The following is a 17,515-nucleotide window of genomic DNA, read 5'->3' as shown; positions in this document are numbered from 1 at the left end:
TTGCCATTGAAACACTGCTTATTTCCCCACAGGGTATCCTGACACTTCTTTTAAGAAGCTGTGTGACAGCAGCAACAGAGTGCTAACTCATCAGAATATATGGCAGGAACATCCAACATGGCTGTATCACTCAAATTACACTTTGACTAATCAAGGAGCAACCAACAAAGGGCAGCTAAGGACACTGGCTTAATTCAACAATTCACTGGCTGATTAAACCAAGCGGAGAGAGTTCTAGCCTTTGGTTGCCCTGTTTCCCAATGGCTATCCTTTGAAGAGATGGAGGAACAAAAGATAATTTCTGATTACTCTGAAATGAACTTGCTCCCACAGTGTTTATAAATGATCATTTGATTAATCCCCCCAGTAGGCCACTGTCTGGTGCATGATCCCTCAGGTTCCTTCCAGAAACAGCGGCAGGGATCATCCAAGAAGCCTCTAAATCACAAAACTAGGAAATACTTAAAGTGACTAGTTTCCAGAAAATATGAGTTTGTATAGTTATACAGAGTCAGATAAACAGTATGTTATCACTGTTTACAACCCAATGAATCTCGATATTCACAGCTTCAACTGGTACAAATATGTCTTAGGAAATGCACTCCCTTGTGAAGGTAGTACCTGAGAACACAGACTCAAGAGCCTGACTTCCTGGTTCACATTCTGGCTCTACCACTTGCTAAATGAGTGAAGCTGGGAAAATTGCCTAATTACCCTCTTTGTACCTCAGTTTTCCATCTGTATAATTAGAATAATGATATTATCTATGTCGTAGCATTGTAGTGAAGATTAAATGGGTGATTTCTAGGCAGACTGCATGCAACGGTGTCTAGCATAGAGTGTCATAGAACTATTAGCTACTCCTTGCTGTTATTGTAGCTATTTTTGCAATCTCAAGACCCTATTCATGGGGTTTCAGTTCTCCAAATCCCTTACGGTATCTACATTTAACCCTTCAGAAAACCAGAAACCATTTCCATGCATTAAGGTCTTCTTCGAGTCCAGACGACTCATCCATATGAAGTAGTATGGGAAAGACAGTGATAGGCCTCGCCAGGTGGCAATTCCCTGTCCTTCACAGTCACGCTACTCTCCAAGAAAATCTTACACCTGTAAAGTGACTTTCCTCCCCCCTCACCATTGCTCTTCCCCACATTTCTCAAGTTAATTGGCCCCTCATTCTCACGGTGTTGTCTACTACCCACATTAGCTTGAAAACAACTGAGATTAGTTCTTGCAGGATCACCTTCTTGAAGACCTGTTTAATCTAGGAGGCCTGGTCAGTCATAATCAAAGAGTATGATCTTTAAAACTGAGTACTGTGTCCTAGCAAAACTTTAAAAAATATTTCCCATTTGGACTGTGGGTTGGCTCTCTGTCCAGTTGGTAGATCTGCTTACCAGATATAAGGCACCCTGAATAGGAACTGTTTTATTGGCATTAAACTCACTGGTAAGCACATATGTTTATTTAGAAATAGTTATTTCCTAAACCAAAGATTTTAAAAATAATTTCAAATTAAGTGAGCAATTCAATTCAATAGAGCAATTCAAAACTTTGAGCATTAGGACATATACCACTACAGGAAAGTTTAAAGAATTTGGATATCTTTCTTGACCAAAAAACTTTAATTAAAAAAAAAAAAAGACACAGCTATTAGCTATTGCTATTCTTATTCCCTTTCTAGCCATCACCCTAGTCCTAAGAAGATACAGTATAGAAATAGAAAAATTTGCAGTTACCTCAGATTTACATATGGCTATTTCAAAACAACAGTAATTTGGAATTTCAAACTGCTAAGTATAAAGCCATTCATTTAGTAAGTTTATCAGGTGCTCTCTCCATTCTTCAGAATAATTTTTAACCTAATACCTTCCAAGCAATGTATTTCCCTTCCAAATAGCTCCAAGGTCAAAGACTAATTAGCCTTTTCTCTTGAAATTTGGCAATGATACAGACCTTGTTGCTTCACTTCAACGTTTTGAGCTCCCTTATAACCCTCCAAAATTATTTAAATACTCTCTAAAATGCCTCATAGTTCTTTGTGATCTGGTCAAGACTAATGAAATGCTTAAGCTTTCACCTCAGGGCCCCTAAATAAAAAAACCATGATGCAGAAATGTAGTGTTAATCAGAGACCTGACTTTAAAAGAATACCAAAGAATTGTGTGATTTTTCAGAGTTAACAGTACTCCACATCCTTGGAAGAAAGTATCATATAAACCAATCAGAAACTTACTCTCACTGACTTAGGAAACTTGAGCTGCTAACTTAATATGGAAGTATACGTTTTCCCAGCAAATAATAGAAAAAAATAACTATGTTCCAGTTGTTCACCTCACAAGAACAATGCAGTCTGGAAAACCATGTACCACACAAAGAAACATAAAAAATAGGGTTTTGACTATCCATGTGTACTTAAACTTTAACACCCAGGAGATACTACCATCTAGCTAAAGTTTCACCTCATATCAAGAGCAAATTATAATCTTGTTTCCAAATCCTTTTCGGTGGTGGATTGTAAATAATCTAAGCACATCATCTGTCCAAAGAGCATTCTACTATTAACTCCTCCCCATAAACGACCTTTACTTCTGCAGCTCAAAGTTACCAGAAATTCTCTCCTCTTTTTTGTCCTTTCTCATTGAGTAGGCCAAGTAAAACAGAGCTGGTAGGCATAACCTCCTCAAATTTGAACAAACACTTGAATACAAAACTTCGGGTTGGATTGCCTCATTAAAATGTTCCCGATTGATTACTCTTATTGTTCAGTTTTTCAGTAGGCATGGAATAATAAGTACCAAAGAAACAGAAATCCTAAAATAACTAGTAAATCACTTGACAATTGGGAGACCATTACACAATGCTAAATAGAAACCACAGGAGCCAAGGCTGGCAGAAGAGTACTGTTCAAAATTACAAACTGAGTAGAGAATTATCTGTTCTGCAGAGCTCGTCTTTTTTTTCCCCTGTCTTTACCCTCTGTGGCTAAAATTGATTCCCCAGGGTTTTCAGCCCCAAGGCCATGATCTCTCAACCTGCTGACAAGTTGTGCCTTCTGTTATCATTTTTTCTATATTAGAGATCAGAAATTTTAAGTCACATCCTGGAGAGTTTTCAAACCTTGTAGTTTTATTCAACTGATGACATGGCAAGAGTTTTTAGGGCAATATTACCAGTTATTTGTCAAAGTATTTAAACAATACTTAAGAATAAAGATTTTTTAAAGTCTTCTTTCTCATGAACGTTTTTCTGATATTAACTAAGGCAACTGTTGTCCAAGCTTACTGTGCATAGTAACTGCAAGGAATGATTATTAGAAATGCATATTCTCGGGCCACACTAGATCTGCTGGATCTAAATTGCTACAGTTAGAGGTAGGGATCTTTATTTTTAACAAGTTCTTCAGTTGATCCTGAAGTAGGTGGTTGTCAGCTACATACATAACAGAACTAGAGTGTGAATGGAAGTTGGGGCATAAAGAAGTAGAGAGGCAATATTTACGATGCTGTAGTAAGGTTCTTAAACTCAGTTTAACAGCTGCCTTTATCACTGTCACTCACAGCTACCACCTTAGGTTAAACTAAATAACCTTCCTCAGCCTTAGCTTCTTCATCTAAGGAATGAAAATAATTATACCCACCCCAACACATTGTTTTGTGGATGAGTTTACAGTGTTGAAAACACTTACTCCCTCACGTCGAGCCAGAACCAAAAGAATCTCATGTAAATCTCTCTCTTGTAAAGTGGTTAGCAGAATTCTACACAATGCTCAGTAGTTTGGCTGTTATTGCAACATAGGAAAGGAAATTTGATAGAAAATAGTGAATAATTTTATTTTTATAGTTAAGGATAGAAGAAAAAGTATAAATTATTAAAAATCAATGGAATTTTTAAAAAATCATTTAGAAATTATTGGCGTTTTCCACAAACACATTTCCAAATCAGAAGAATCTAATCTATTTGAAAAGTTCAGTAACTACACTCATCAAAAACTGTATTACTTAACAATAGAACAGGCCATTTGTACATGGATTTTATCACTTTGCCCAACTTTTAGCTAAATCACTCCATGCCTTTACGCAAATCATTAAGTTGCCTTCAGAATCAACTTTCCTATCAATGGAAAGAATTATAAAGTGGTAACCCTTACCAAGATATATTACCCTTTTAATAAAATGTTTAAAGTCTACAAGTTGAAAACAGTTACAAGCTTAAATTCACTACAATTTACTACAGGAAACATGAAATGCATAAGAAGAGAAGACTAATCTGGTGACAAGATTTGAAAATGCTTTTGACTAAAAATGTCTAGCATTATATTGTGTGTATATCTCAAGCTGAAATGGAATAGAATTGAACTGACATGGAGCAATGAATGGGCGATAAAATGGGGATAGAATAAATGCAGTTAAGATGAAACCAAATGGAATCTGTATTTTATCCATCCTCATCTATCTCCACAATACAGTCACTTATTATCAGGATGTCTAACCTGGTTTCTACTTCTAATGTGAAGTAAGACATTCTGTCTTACTTCTGGTGGAAGTATTGATTAAGTCGTGAAGAGTAAGCAAAAATATTCTGGGATGCTATCTTCGCAGACTTTTTCTTCTTTTTGTCAGGTTCAAAGGAAAATGCAGACTGAGATGAATCCCTCATTGTTTTCTCTCAAGATGCTAATGTTATGGCTTAAGCAACTCTAATGCATTAAGTCCAACAACCAAGAGAAGGCAAATGAAAAAACCTTTCCCAAATTGCATAAACCTGACTGGAGAAAACAAATGGTGCAGGTTGACCCTCTGGTTATTAAAGAGGTAGACTCTAAAATAGGTTTATTCTGGCAGAGCCTTAAAAAGGAAGACAATATTTTGAACTAGTTGCAAGAGAAAGTGGAAATTATTCTTGGTTTTCTGGTCTTTTCTCTCTGAATCAACTCAATTTAATGTCTAAATGACGTTTTTTTTTTCCACCTACTAAGTGCTAAGCCTTAGAAGATTGAAAAATGATTAAGGCTTGGTTCCTATGTCTAAAGAAATGAGAAGAATCAAAGACATATAAAATTAGCTCCAGAGAGAGTTATTTCTTTCTCATGATTGTCCTAACACTAGCTTTATATTCCCAGTTCTATCTTCACTACAACTCCCTTTAAAAATCTTAATGGGGACATTTCACCAGCTTGCATTCAAATATGCATAAAGCCAAACATATAACAATCTCCTCCCCCCAAAAAAGCACTCCACATTCCAGATTTACTCAGGACACTACTATTTTCTCAATAACCCATGCTGTAAAAGTTAACTTTTTTTTATTCATCCTTTTGTTTCTTTTCTCATACTCAGTTAGCCACAATGTCCTGTCAAATTTTCCTCATGAATTTACTCCAAAAAAAAAAGTTGTCTCGATTTCTACTACTAACTGCACCCTATTTCAAATCCTCTTGACCTTTTTCTATTATAGTCAGAAATAAATAGGAAAATAGATATCTGCCTCCCCCACACCCATGAACTTGGAGCTAAATGAATAACAGTATAGTAGATGCCATTGCAATGGCTTCCTGGTTCACAAGGTTCACAACTGAGATCCTCAGACTTGGCACTGTTTCTGCCTTTCCTAAGGCACTATTGTTTGGTTAATCTAGCCCTTCTTTGAACTATCTTGGTGTATTTCTGATAAATTACCTTTTCTTTGACTTACTGATTTCCATTACTTTCAATCAGAAGAAACTTAACCAATACAAAAAGAAATAAGATTGAGCATTAAATGAATTAAATCAATACATAAGAGGAGATAGTCTCTCAAATGTGTAATATTTTACTTAAAATATTACCAAAAAAGCTTAATTGTGCTGTTGACACACAGAAATCGTGTATAAGTGTAAAACAACTTTCTATGGGGATCTAAGGTAGTTCTGGGTACATCAGAGAGACTGCAATTGGGTCACTAAAAAAGTTTCTGTTTCCTATGGTGGGGTAAATATGTTTCATCTGATCACGAGGCAACCTAGATAAAATGTGCCTCAAGATCATCACCTTCCATTTGTTCTAATTATATGCCCACTAAATAAGTAATTGAGTACTACTTCAAGTCTCCACAGACAGGGTGACTTGTGTTGAGGATGTAAGCACTTTAAAGAGACAGCTTCTATTTTAAATTAACAATATCCCTATGTATTCGGTTACTGCGAACCTCATACCAAGAGTCCTATCATTCCTAAGAACACCAATAAATGCAAGCTTATGGTCCTCAAATGCTAGGGAACATAACATTAAGTGTCATTAATTTACAAGGAAAATATCAGTCTCTGAGCCCCTGATACAACCTTCTCCCACTCCACTACATCAAATTTTAAAGCTGTATGACTGCCTCTCCCCCACAAAAATTTGTTTATTCATTTATTTTTCAGTCTTTTTTTATCTGTCAAGAATATATTAGGTAAAGAAGTATCATGGGTACAAAGATGGACAGTAACAAATAATTTATTAATATTATGCTAGTAAACATAACAAAGAACAAATAGAAGGTTTTATTAAGACACTCAAAAAGGGACTTATCCTGGTCAGAGGTATCAGGAAACACTTCCTGAGGAAACTGCATTAAAGATGGACCTGAAAGATGGCCCCAGGTTACCCCTTCGAGATCTATTTTTCTGTCGTCACCAGTTTAATATTTAATAGAACTTTCAACACTTCTCTCATGTTCAAAATCTCTACCCACTAAGACAATGATTAAACTGAGGTGACATCTTTAGGGACCACTAGACTAGGTGATCTCTTAGATCCCTTGTAGATCTAAAGATCTCATGATTAGTTTTCAATATGTGCATAATGTTCCATCTTATGGGAGTTCTGCAATTAGCTGGAGGTCCCTTATATTTTTGTATGTAAGAAAAGTAAATTGCAAAGAAATGTATGTGACTGGCCTCCATTTCTAGGAGAATGAACAACTTAGTATAGGGTTTTGTTTATATGGTGTCTTATGAACATAGAGAAATATGTGGAGAAATACACCGAGATATTAATAATGGTTCCTTAAGGGAAAGAAAAAAGGTAGAAGGAAATATAGAAGAGGAAAAAAGGCTGTTGAGTAACTTAAAAATATCAAGGCTTAATTTTAATAAAAATTCAAAGACACATATGCCATCTAATTGTGGTTTTTGCCATTACTTTTAATGCCAAAAACAATTACTTTTGCACCAACGTAATATTTCCGCAAATCTGTAAAAATTGAAAATGGAGATTTTGGCATTTACCAAATAGAAATGACATGGATAAATGACAGTATTGATTGATTAGTGACAAGATTATAGCAATTTGTATCATTGTTACCTGTTTTCATTTCAATACTATGCTTGCAATTGAGTAATGTTTAAATCTTTGTGATTTTTAAATACAATCTGTGCTACCTATTCAAAGGCTCTCTTGAATTCAGCTTCATTCTCCCTCTTCAGTTTCCTACTGCTTCCCAAATGTATCCACCAAGCACTTTTTATCAGTAACCTCTAGTTTTATGGCTCTTGTGATAGATTTCAGGGTGTGTGGGGCAGGGGCGGCAGGGAAGTAAGGAAAAAAAAATGTCTTTGAATTCTGCTATGCAGCAGGCCCCATGCTAGGTGCTTTTCATTAGTAAATCCATTTAGTCTTTTCAATATGTTAAAATGGACATGTTACCGCCTTCTCTCTTTTACAGATAAGAAAACTGAGTTGAGTAACTTCCTTGAGTCCATGGCACCAAAGGAATAAAGCTGGAATTTTCACCCATGACAGCCTATTTATAAAACTCACTCTTTTTTTTTTTTTTTTTACTATTATTATACTTTAAGTCCTGGGATACATGTGCAGAATGTGCAGGTTAGTTACATAGGTATACATGTGCCACAGTAGTTTGCTGCACCCATCAACCCATCGTCTACATTAGGTATTTCTCCTAATGCTATCCCTCCTCTACTCCTCCACCCCATGACAAACCCCATTGTGAGATGTTCCCCTCCCTGTGTCCATGTGTTCTCATAGTTCAACTCCCACTTATGCGTGAGAACATGTGGTGTTTGGTTTTCTGTTCCTGTGTTAGTTTGCTGAGAATTATGATTTTCAGCTTCATCCATGTCCCTGCAAAGGACATGAACTCATCCCTCATTCTTTACCCACCACACTTTGTCCTCTGCCTCCCTTTCCATGCTTGTCTCCCATTAGTTCCCCAGTGGACTCTTCACTGGGGTCATACCAGTCATGTGGGACTGTTTGCATTTTCTAGTACGTGCCATTCTTTTCTCTCACCCAGGCTCCTTTTCCCAACCTTGCCCTTGTCCATGTCTTTCTCTTTCTCCCACAGGTGCTCCTTCTTCTCCTTCCTCCTCTCTTCCCCCCCCCTCCATTTTACTTTGCTTGGAATGTACTACTCCTACTCTACCTGTATATTAAGCAAATTTCTATTTGTTTCCTAAGGCTCAGCCCAGCTATCCTCTCCTGCGAGCCATCACTGGTATGACATCTCCAAACAGACTCAAGAGCTTCCTCTGTGCTCCCATTATACCTACTCTTAGACCTCTATTGTGTCCCTTATCACTGCCAAAATTATTTGATTATTTAGCCACCAGCTCACTAAACTTTTACCTTCCCCACTCTAACTGTCAGTCATCATCACGCAGAAGCTATAAGTTCTTTATAATTTCAAAGCCTCATGCAGGACCTGGAAGACATGAAAAATTTAATAAATGCATGCTAAATGAATGAATAAATTAATTGTTCCCTTGAGTTTAGTACACAAATCCAGAGTAATTTAGAGAGGACAGGTGAGTGAACAAGACAGAATGAACATGATAGTTTGAGCTGTTCTTAAAACACAGCATAGTCTCTCAAGTAAGTTAATTATCTGAGGAGGTTTTGCATCAGAATGATTAGCTGGAAAGTACAAAATTTCAGAGAAATTATATGTGCTTATATATACTAAGTTTTACATGGTGTGCCTGTAGAAGCTGAAGCCTAACTCAGCGATACTCAGCCATACCAAAGATTTCCTTGTCCTTGGTGTGGCACAGAAGCTGGGATAATAGGTATTTCAGTGACCCAAGTAGAAAAATGACTGATGATGACGAGAGACTCCTTCGTTCTTATCACTATAGGAAAGGAGGATCCTTTATCCCCTTCCAATAAAAATTAGATTTAATTTCCTGTCTGTTCAGTGGATGAGACCTGAGAATTGAATTTGAATAAATAGAGATTTTAAAAACTGATACTTCTTACTTTACCAGATTTGGTATAAGTTAGGACTACTGGATTCCAAGCAACACAAAAGTACACTCAGCAACTTAAATAAGAAACACTGAACGAGGTTTTGCATGAAAGAACAGCCAAAAAATAAAGCCTTGGAACCAACAAGAACTAGTAAAGCTCTGAGGTTCTAGGAAACAGGAGTCAATGACCTTTTCAGAGTGCCATCTTTGAGCTGAATTCACTCCAATTATTTTCTTGTTACTCAACCTAACAGAGAATCTGATTGGTCCAGCATGGTCCAATATATCCATGAATTAGCTAAGGGAGATTGGAGTACTTTTAGGTACAGTCCCACTAAGACTCCAATCAAATAAGGATGACAAGTTCCCCATAGAAATACTGGGATACAGAAACCATGAAATGAGGAAACAGATAAATACATTTGGGATGACAAAAATAATATATCCACTACTGAATTTTAGTCCTACTTCACATTATTTCTAGTGTAAGCTCCATGGAGACAGGAACTTTGATTAGTCTTGTTTCCTACTATATCCTCCTCACTATAATATTAACTAGCATACAGTAAGAATTCAATAAATATTAGTTAAGTTAAGTTAATACCTTGTTTCTAAATAAATTGCCCATTGGTTACACTAGGGCAATTTACCATGTAGGTTCCAGAAAGAAAAATATGTACAGTCAGTAAATATTTATAAAACTAAAACTATAGAAAAAAATCAAAGCCTGGGGCAGATTCAAACTGAGAACCCTGAATGGTCAGAGACCCATAAGAGGGCTCCAGAGGTTTATAAAAGATAAAGAGCATAGTACATGTTAGAAGGAAGGCATGGGGAAGCTGGGAGAAGGGAAGTTACGTTCATTGAGTGCCTGCATTCTAACAACTGTTCTGGTAGGCGCTTTTGCCCTATATTGTTTTATTAATATGATATACCAAAACTTTGGGGAATATACAAAAAGTAATGACCATCATAGAATGCAGACTGTATTTCCCTCATAGTCATCTATATGGCTAGGCCTTGACCTCAGGTACCCTCCACTAAGCACGTATTTGATTTGCACAATTAAGCCATTGCTTCTAGTAAAGAGCAAAGGGTCAGCATTGCTGGTCAAAGAAACGTCACTCTTTCCGGTTCATCTCTGCCTCACCTTCAGGCACACCCACTGCAGGAAATAATGCCAAGCACTTTATATGTGCTTGCATGAGCATTCATTCTTTGGATTAAATAATGTGTACACGTGGGCACAGAGTATAGAATAAAAGACACTGGAGATTCGGAAAAGTGGGAGAGTAGGGAGGTGAGAGAGGAGAAATTGTTTAGCAGGTACAATGTACATTATGTAGGTAATGGTTACACTAAACCCATGGATATATTTCACCATTATGCAATATATCCATGGAACAAAACTGCATTTGTACCTCATACATCTATACAAAAAATTTAATAAAGTGTGCAAACACCACAACCAACTTACCTTTTCAGGTTCTTCCTTCTCCAGTATCCCCCAAAGTTGTTAGCAACAAACTACTCACTCTGTCCTAAAATAAAGACTGCTGGTTTAAGCCAGTGAAGAAGGTATTTCCAGTTGGTTCTCTATACTGACAGTGAGGTCCAGAAAAAACATAAAGAACTTCACATTACCTCACCCATGCTTATTTTACAGATGACAAAACAGAAGCTTAGATAAGAAAAGAGAGTTGCCCAATATCTCACAGCTAGTTAGTGTTAGGGCCAGGACTTTAACCTGGATCTCCCATTTTCTAGTTCAGTTCTTTTCTTATTTCACCAGAGTTTGCTCAGATGTTGGAATTCCATGGTAGCTTTAAGTTGTTTACAATAAATAATGGATTAACTGTCTTAATTATGGATTAATATAATTTTTTCACTTAATTTAATTATTGATCTCTGTCAGAACATTTTTCACAATCAAATGATTTCCAATACAACAGAGCACTTTTACCTGCTCATAAGAACCCAAGACCAAATCACAGATTTATCATGAGGTATTTTAATTTGGAGGTGCTCTTTTTGTATTTGAGGTCTCACCAAGATGGTAGTATGCTCTTTCTAATTATATAAGATGGTGATGAGGTCCATGAAACCAAGAAGTGATAGCAACTGTCCACTATTATGTCTGGAGATTTTTTAGATCGATACAACCTCAACCATTCAGATAAGGATGTTCCTCGGTAGCCAATCCAATAGCACCATCTGGTTGACAGAAGCAAAGGCAAGCAACAGAAACTATGAGTCCAGAATAAGTTGTTACGATTCCGGAGTATCTCACTCACATTTTAGATTCAAAATTTAGAAACTATAAGTCCAGAATAAATTGTTATGATTCCAGAGTATCTCACTCACATTTTAGATTCAAAATTTATGGAATGAAAATGTAATTCTCTTGGCCTTTTTCTTTAATTATCATATCAGTTACATTTCTCACTTGCAAACAACAAAATTTACTCTGGCTAAACTTAAAAAAAAAAATTCTTAAAATAACACTTAACTACACCAAAGCTTGATCCTTAAAATACAAGAATGATAAATTGGACTTTATCAAAACTTAAAAATTTGACTTCAAAGACATTGTTAAGAACATGAAAACATAAAACACCGACTGGCAGAAAATATTTGTAAATCATATTACTGGTAAAGACATGTATCCAGAATATATCAAGAACTTTGGTGATCTGCAGATGGTCTCCCTGAAGTATTCAACACTCGCATGTGAAGAAGTTACCCAAGGCTAGAAAAAGAACCACCTGGAAAGATCAGAGGGAACAGAAAGACTAAAAGACCTAATTCATAGAGTATTAGAGTCAGAGGAGCTGTGCTTCAATAGTGGGAAATAATTAGCCATAGTCTATATATGAGTCTGATTCCACCTAAGAAGTTATAAGAGCAAGATCCAAAAGGCTCAAACTGTTACCAAGTAATTAGCTGTGACCCATAACAAAACTCAAGGATATTTATTATAAAACAAAAATCTCTAGCGTCAAATAAATCAGTGTCTGACATCCAATAAAAAATTACCAGGCATACAAAGAAGGAGGAAATATTCATAATGTGGAGAAAAATAAGTCAATCAAAACTAACCCGGAACTGACCCAAATTTTAGAATTGACAAGGAAATTAAAGTAGTTATTATGACTGAATTTCATAGGTAAAAACAGTTAAGTAGAGTCATGAGAGATATTTTTAAAAACAAGCATTGAACTTATGGAGATAAAAACTACAATGTCTGATATTAAAAATCTGCTGGATGGGATTAACTCCAAAGTATATATTGCAGAAGAAAAGAGCAGTGAACTCAAACACATAGCAATGGAAACTGTAAAAGGAAACATGAAAAGGAAAAAATTTTTTAAAAAAATAAACAAAGGAATAATAAACTGTTAGGCAACTTCAAGTGGTCCAATATATGACTCCCCAAAAGGGAGAAATTAAGGAACAGAAAACTATGTGAAAATCAGTGGTTAAAATCTTCTAACTTTAATAAAAACTATAAACCAATAGTAGAAGCAAGCTCAATGTTCCTCAAGCACAAGAAACGTAAAGAAAACTACACCAAGGAATATTATAATAAAATTGCCCAAAACCATTAATAAAGAGAAAAATCTTGAAAATTGAGAAAAAAGGAAACATGTAGAAAGAAAAAAGATGAGGATGAAAGGATGATTAAGGATTAAGGATAAACATATTTAAACTACTAGAAAAAAAAAGTCTGTCAATCTAGGATTCTATAACAAGGAAATCTTTCAAAAACTTAGCCATTAGAGAAACGCAAGTTGTAGCTACCATGAGATGCTATTACCTATCTATAAGAATGATTACGATTCGAAAGAGTAGCCATGGCAAATGTTGGTGAGGTCTTCAAAGAATTGGAACTCCTATGCTGCTGGTGGGAATATAAAATGTTACAACCACTTTGGTAAACAATTTTTAAGCTTCATAAAAAGCCTAACATACACTCACCACATGATCCACCCATTGGATACCCGTTTTCCCCCAAGAGAAATGACAACATATGCCCATAAAACATTTGCACACTAATGCTCTTAGCAGCTTTATTTTGTAGTAGCTAGAAACAAACCCAAATATTCTGATATTCATACAGATGAGTGAGTAAAAAATATTGTAATACATTCGCACCATGGAATACTCAGCAATGAAAATAAATGAGCCATTGATTGCCAAACACAACAACGTGGAGGAACCTCAAAATAATTATGTTTGGTGAAAGAAACTAGACAAAAAGATAATTCATACTGTAGGATTCCATTTACATAAAGTGTTAGAATTCAAACTAATCTATAGTGACAGAAATAGATCAAGAGTCAACTAGAGACAGAGAGGGTAGGCAAAAAGGAGAGATAATGAAAAAGCATTAAGAAACGTTGAGTGTGCATGTTCTCACTTATAAGTGGGAGTTGAACAATGAGAACACATGGACACAGGGAGGGGAACATCACACACTGGGGCCGGTCAGGAGGTGCGGGCAAGGGGAGGGAGAGCATTAGGACCGATACCTAAAGCATGCGGGGCTTAAAACCTAGATGACAGGTTGATAGGTGCAGCAAACCACCATGGCACATATATACCTATGTAACAAACCTGCATGTTCTGCACATATATCTCAGAACTTAAAGTAAAATAAAATAAAGAAACATTGGGTGTGATGGATAGATTAACTATCTTGACTCTGGCAATAGTTTCACAGATGTATACATATGTAAACGTGCATCAAATTAAATACTTTATAAGTACAATTTATTGGATGTCAATTATACATTAATAAACTTTTAAAATATCTGTGTTATATATTTATCAAAATTATATAAATTCAGCAAAATCAATACCGAGGCATATATCACCATCTTAGGATAAACTGGAATACATGAATAAATCAGAAATTTGATTTAAAAATATAAGTAAATAAACAGTGGTGGTTTGTATTTCTCAGAACTTATCTGAGGAATATAATAATAAGCGTATAGATGTGTTTCCAGGAACATGACAGAGACAGGCTGATGAGAAAACCACAGCTACCAGAGCTGCCTCTGAGCACCGTATGCTGGAACGCAACTCTGATTATATCACTACAACCCAGAGCAATGCCATTTTTCCATTAGGAACTTTTGCACAAATTATTCCCCGCCCCGCCGCCCCTGCCCCCGCCCCCCCGCCCCTGCCCCCGCCCCCGCCCCCGCCAAAGTCAAATACCTCTTCCAACATTTGCATCAGGAAAATGCAAACTTCACTGCTCTCTCATACTGGATGCTTTTGAACTGAAGTTTCAATTGGGTTCATCTGACTGGTGGGGCTTGGGTCATGTGCCTGTATCTAGATGCAAGCAAGGCTGGGAATTCAAGTTCAAAATCCATGTAGGGCAGGAAATACTCATAATGTGTCAGTTTCTCCATCATTTCTGAAGGCCATTTAGAAGATAATGGGTAACTACAAATAATGATAGTTGCCAATTACAATAATGATTCAGAATGAGACCTATGCCAAACTACTAATATTTCTTTAAGCATCACTTTCTAGGACAGAAATTTTGTACACTTCAGTATTTCAAACTTTAGATGCAACACTTTTTTATAAATGTTTATTATTGATACTAAAGAGATGAATTATAGTTTCACTTTCAGAATGGCATCAAAAGAATATGAAATATATTAGGAATACTTTAGATACACATAGTCTATTCTTTTTTTTTTTTTTTTTTTTTTTTTTGAGACGGAGTCTCGCTCTGTCGCCCAGGTTGGAGTGCAGTGGCGCGATCTCGGCTCACTGCAAGCTCCGCCTCCCGGGTTCCCGCCATTCTCCTGCCTCAGCCTCCTGAGTAGCTGGGACTACAGGCGCCCGCCACCGCGCCCGGCTAATTTTTTGTATTTTTAGTAGAGACGTGGTTTCACCGTGGTCTCGATCTCCTGACCTTGTGATCCGCCCGCCTCGGCCTCCCAAAGTGCTGGGATTACAGGCGTGAGCCACCGCGCCCGGCCTAGTCTATTCATTTTTAAAGAATTTTCATATAACTTATCTGTAGTTTTAGAAAGTGGGATTACACCTTGGGCAAAATGCAATCAGTCCTCCAGAAGCTGAATTAAAGTATTAAATAGCAACTCTGGTAAGGCAAAATTAATAATTAATGTGTAAAAGATGGGACAGTTATACAAAGAGCAAGGAACAACTTGGCACAAGTTGAGAAACACGTCTAATTTTCTACAGAAACTCATGGAGAAACTTAAGATTGTATTCTGATTTTGTAAGACCGTTTCAGAAGAAAATCTTAACTCTGCTGGTTTCACTCACATAATTGGTGAAAGAAGGGTAGGAACTAAAGATGTTTTTAAAGCTTTCATTTGGAATGAACAAAAACTTTAAAAAACACAAGAGGAGAAAATTTTGAGGTTAAGATAATAAGCTGAATTTGTTAAATTTAGATTGAAAGGGCCTGCAGGTCACCCACCTGGAAAGGTTCAGCATTCAGAAATGTTGGTTGGGAATTTAGGAAACATGGAATTGTCAGTGTCAGTTCTCAATCTTTATTTTGTTTGTATTTTGTAATAATGAGGATTTAGTTCAGAAAAAAAAAATTGCTGAAGCTTAAATAAGTTAGAAACTTAGTTCTCTCACACATCTGTTAAGTACAGCAGTTGGGCAGCTATGAGGCTCCACAGAATAAGAGACCCTGTTCCTTTTCTGATGTGACTTCCTTTCCCAAGGTCCAACATGGTTGCTGGTGCCTCAGCCATCATATCTGTATTCCAGTCATCTAGAAAAAAGAAAGAAGAAAAAATAGCAAGCCATTCCCTTTGGAGACACTTTCTATAAGCTGCACATTACTTTCACCTTCCTTCCATTGGCCAGAACATAGTAAATGGCCACATCTATCTACAAGAATGGTTGGGAAATACAGTCTTTAGTCTAACCACCCATCTATCTACTTGAAAAAGCTGGTCTTCTTTTACTAAGGAAAAGAAAGAGAGCAGATATTGAGCAATAATTAACATTTAGCTAACATACCTAGGACAAATGGCTCTAGCAACACTATCTCTCCCACTAAAGAAATTAAATGGCAGTAACAGCATCATCATAGAGATCGCTGCAAATGTAGTCTAATTTACAAAACTAGAAACTCATAATATTTAGTACCTTGAGAAATATTAGTGACAAATCTCTGGCAAGACACAACAGACAACATACGAAAATGTCAGGGCATCATGACTATATAGAACCATGTATGGTTCTTAAACTATATGGCATTTAAACTATCATAGCATTGCCATCAGCAATCTACAGCTACTAGTCACTTTTTATAGGGGAAAATGAACAAATTTCAGTCACATAGATAGCATGTATAATGGCCTGGGTCTGATATATAATTATGACATGAAATTAGAAATGGTGGCTAACAGTTAACAAAGGTATCAAACTCTAATTTTGGATGACCACTTCATTGGTCAGTTCAAACTACAGCATAGCCATAAGAGTTTTGACAAATTATTTAAGACATCCTTCTGAGAACTTTATGCTGTTTTATATCACACATTTCTCTAGGAAAAAAATTCAAAAGCTACATGCTCTGATTATTCAGATACAAAAAGAAAACTGGAAGAAACAGCAATCAGAAAGAAGAAAAAAGGCTAAACTCTGTAAATGGAATAACTGCTATCATTTTTCTTTGCCATTACCTTGACAATAAAAGGGTTCTATGGAGGCTCCTGATTTATGGTCCTTTCAGGCAGTCACTGCTGAACAAAGCCACATTGATTTCCTGGATTCAAGGTGGGGCAGTTCAAGGCCACTAACAATTGCAATTCACACATCTATTGGTTGATATCTATGAATTGCATCTGACCCAGACCAAATTTATGAATGGGGCTGATCTTAGTCTATTTGTCTTATCATTGACAAACAGAAACCTTTACTTTACAATAAGTCATGAGCACGCCGTGGACTTCTGACCTATGCCTGTGCTAGCTCTCTGGTTTGGAGACCTTAAGACTCTCTTTGAAGATTATGCACCAATAAAGTATATTAGTCTTTGATACAACTAAACGTTTAACTGCTGAGAACAGTATGATTACAGCAAGACTAACTTAAAAGAACTCAGTGAAAAAGTTCGATGTGTTTGTCTTGGGCTTTCCTTAGGTTAGTGTTATTAATAAAGTGGAATTATGAGGTCCTTTATGAAATATTTCCTCCTTTATAAAACATCACATGGAAAATATGTAAAAAAATAAAATAGGGATATAGAAAAGACTAACCCAAAAC

The 17,515-nt window shown here is 36.3% G+C and overlaps 1 protein-coding gene and 1 long non-coding RNA gene across 3 annotated transcripts in view; both read right to left on the bottom strand.

Annotated features, from left to right (window-relative positions):
* The window catches only part of CPS1 (carbamoyl-phosphate synthase 1), a 156,631-nt gene extending 142,158 nt beyond the window's left edge, over nt 1–14,473 (bottom strand). Inside the window, exon 1 of one of the 2 annotated variants that reach the window (XM_077957513.1) lies at nt 14,459–14,473. The gene's annotated coding sequence lies outside the window, so the exon portion shown is untranslated. Of the gene's footprint in view, nt 1–10,709; nt 11,030–14,458 lie in introns of those variants that run through there. The other variant, XM_077957508.1, reaches the window with a different exon arrangement.
* A 1,292-nt stretch (nt 14,474–15,765) lies between these two features.
* Nucleotides 15,766–17,060, bottom strand: LOC144333470 (uncharacterized). The gene is made up of 2 exons (XR_013402137.1): nt 16,933–17,060; nt 15,766–16,013 (listed from the first exon to the last, which is right to left on the bottom strand). It is a non-coding gene; the product is annotated as an uncharacterized LOC144333470 (long non-coding RNA).
* Nucleotides 17,061–17,515: the final 455 nt, after the last annotated feature.

This window comes from Macaca mulatta, chromosome 12 (assembly GCF_049350105.2).
Source record: "Macaca mulatta isolate MMU2019108-1 chromosome 12, T2T-MMU8v2.0, whole genome shotgun sequence".
Classification (NCBI taxonomy): Eukaryota; Metazoa; Chordata; class Mammalia; order Primates; family Cercopithecidae; genus Macaca; species Macaca mulatta.
The sequence above is the reverse complement of the archived record's forward strand: the minus strand, read 5'-3'. Positions and strand labels throughout refer to the sequence as shown.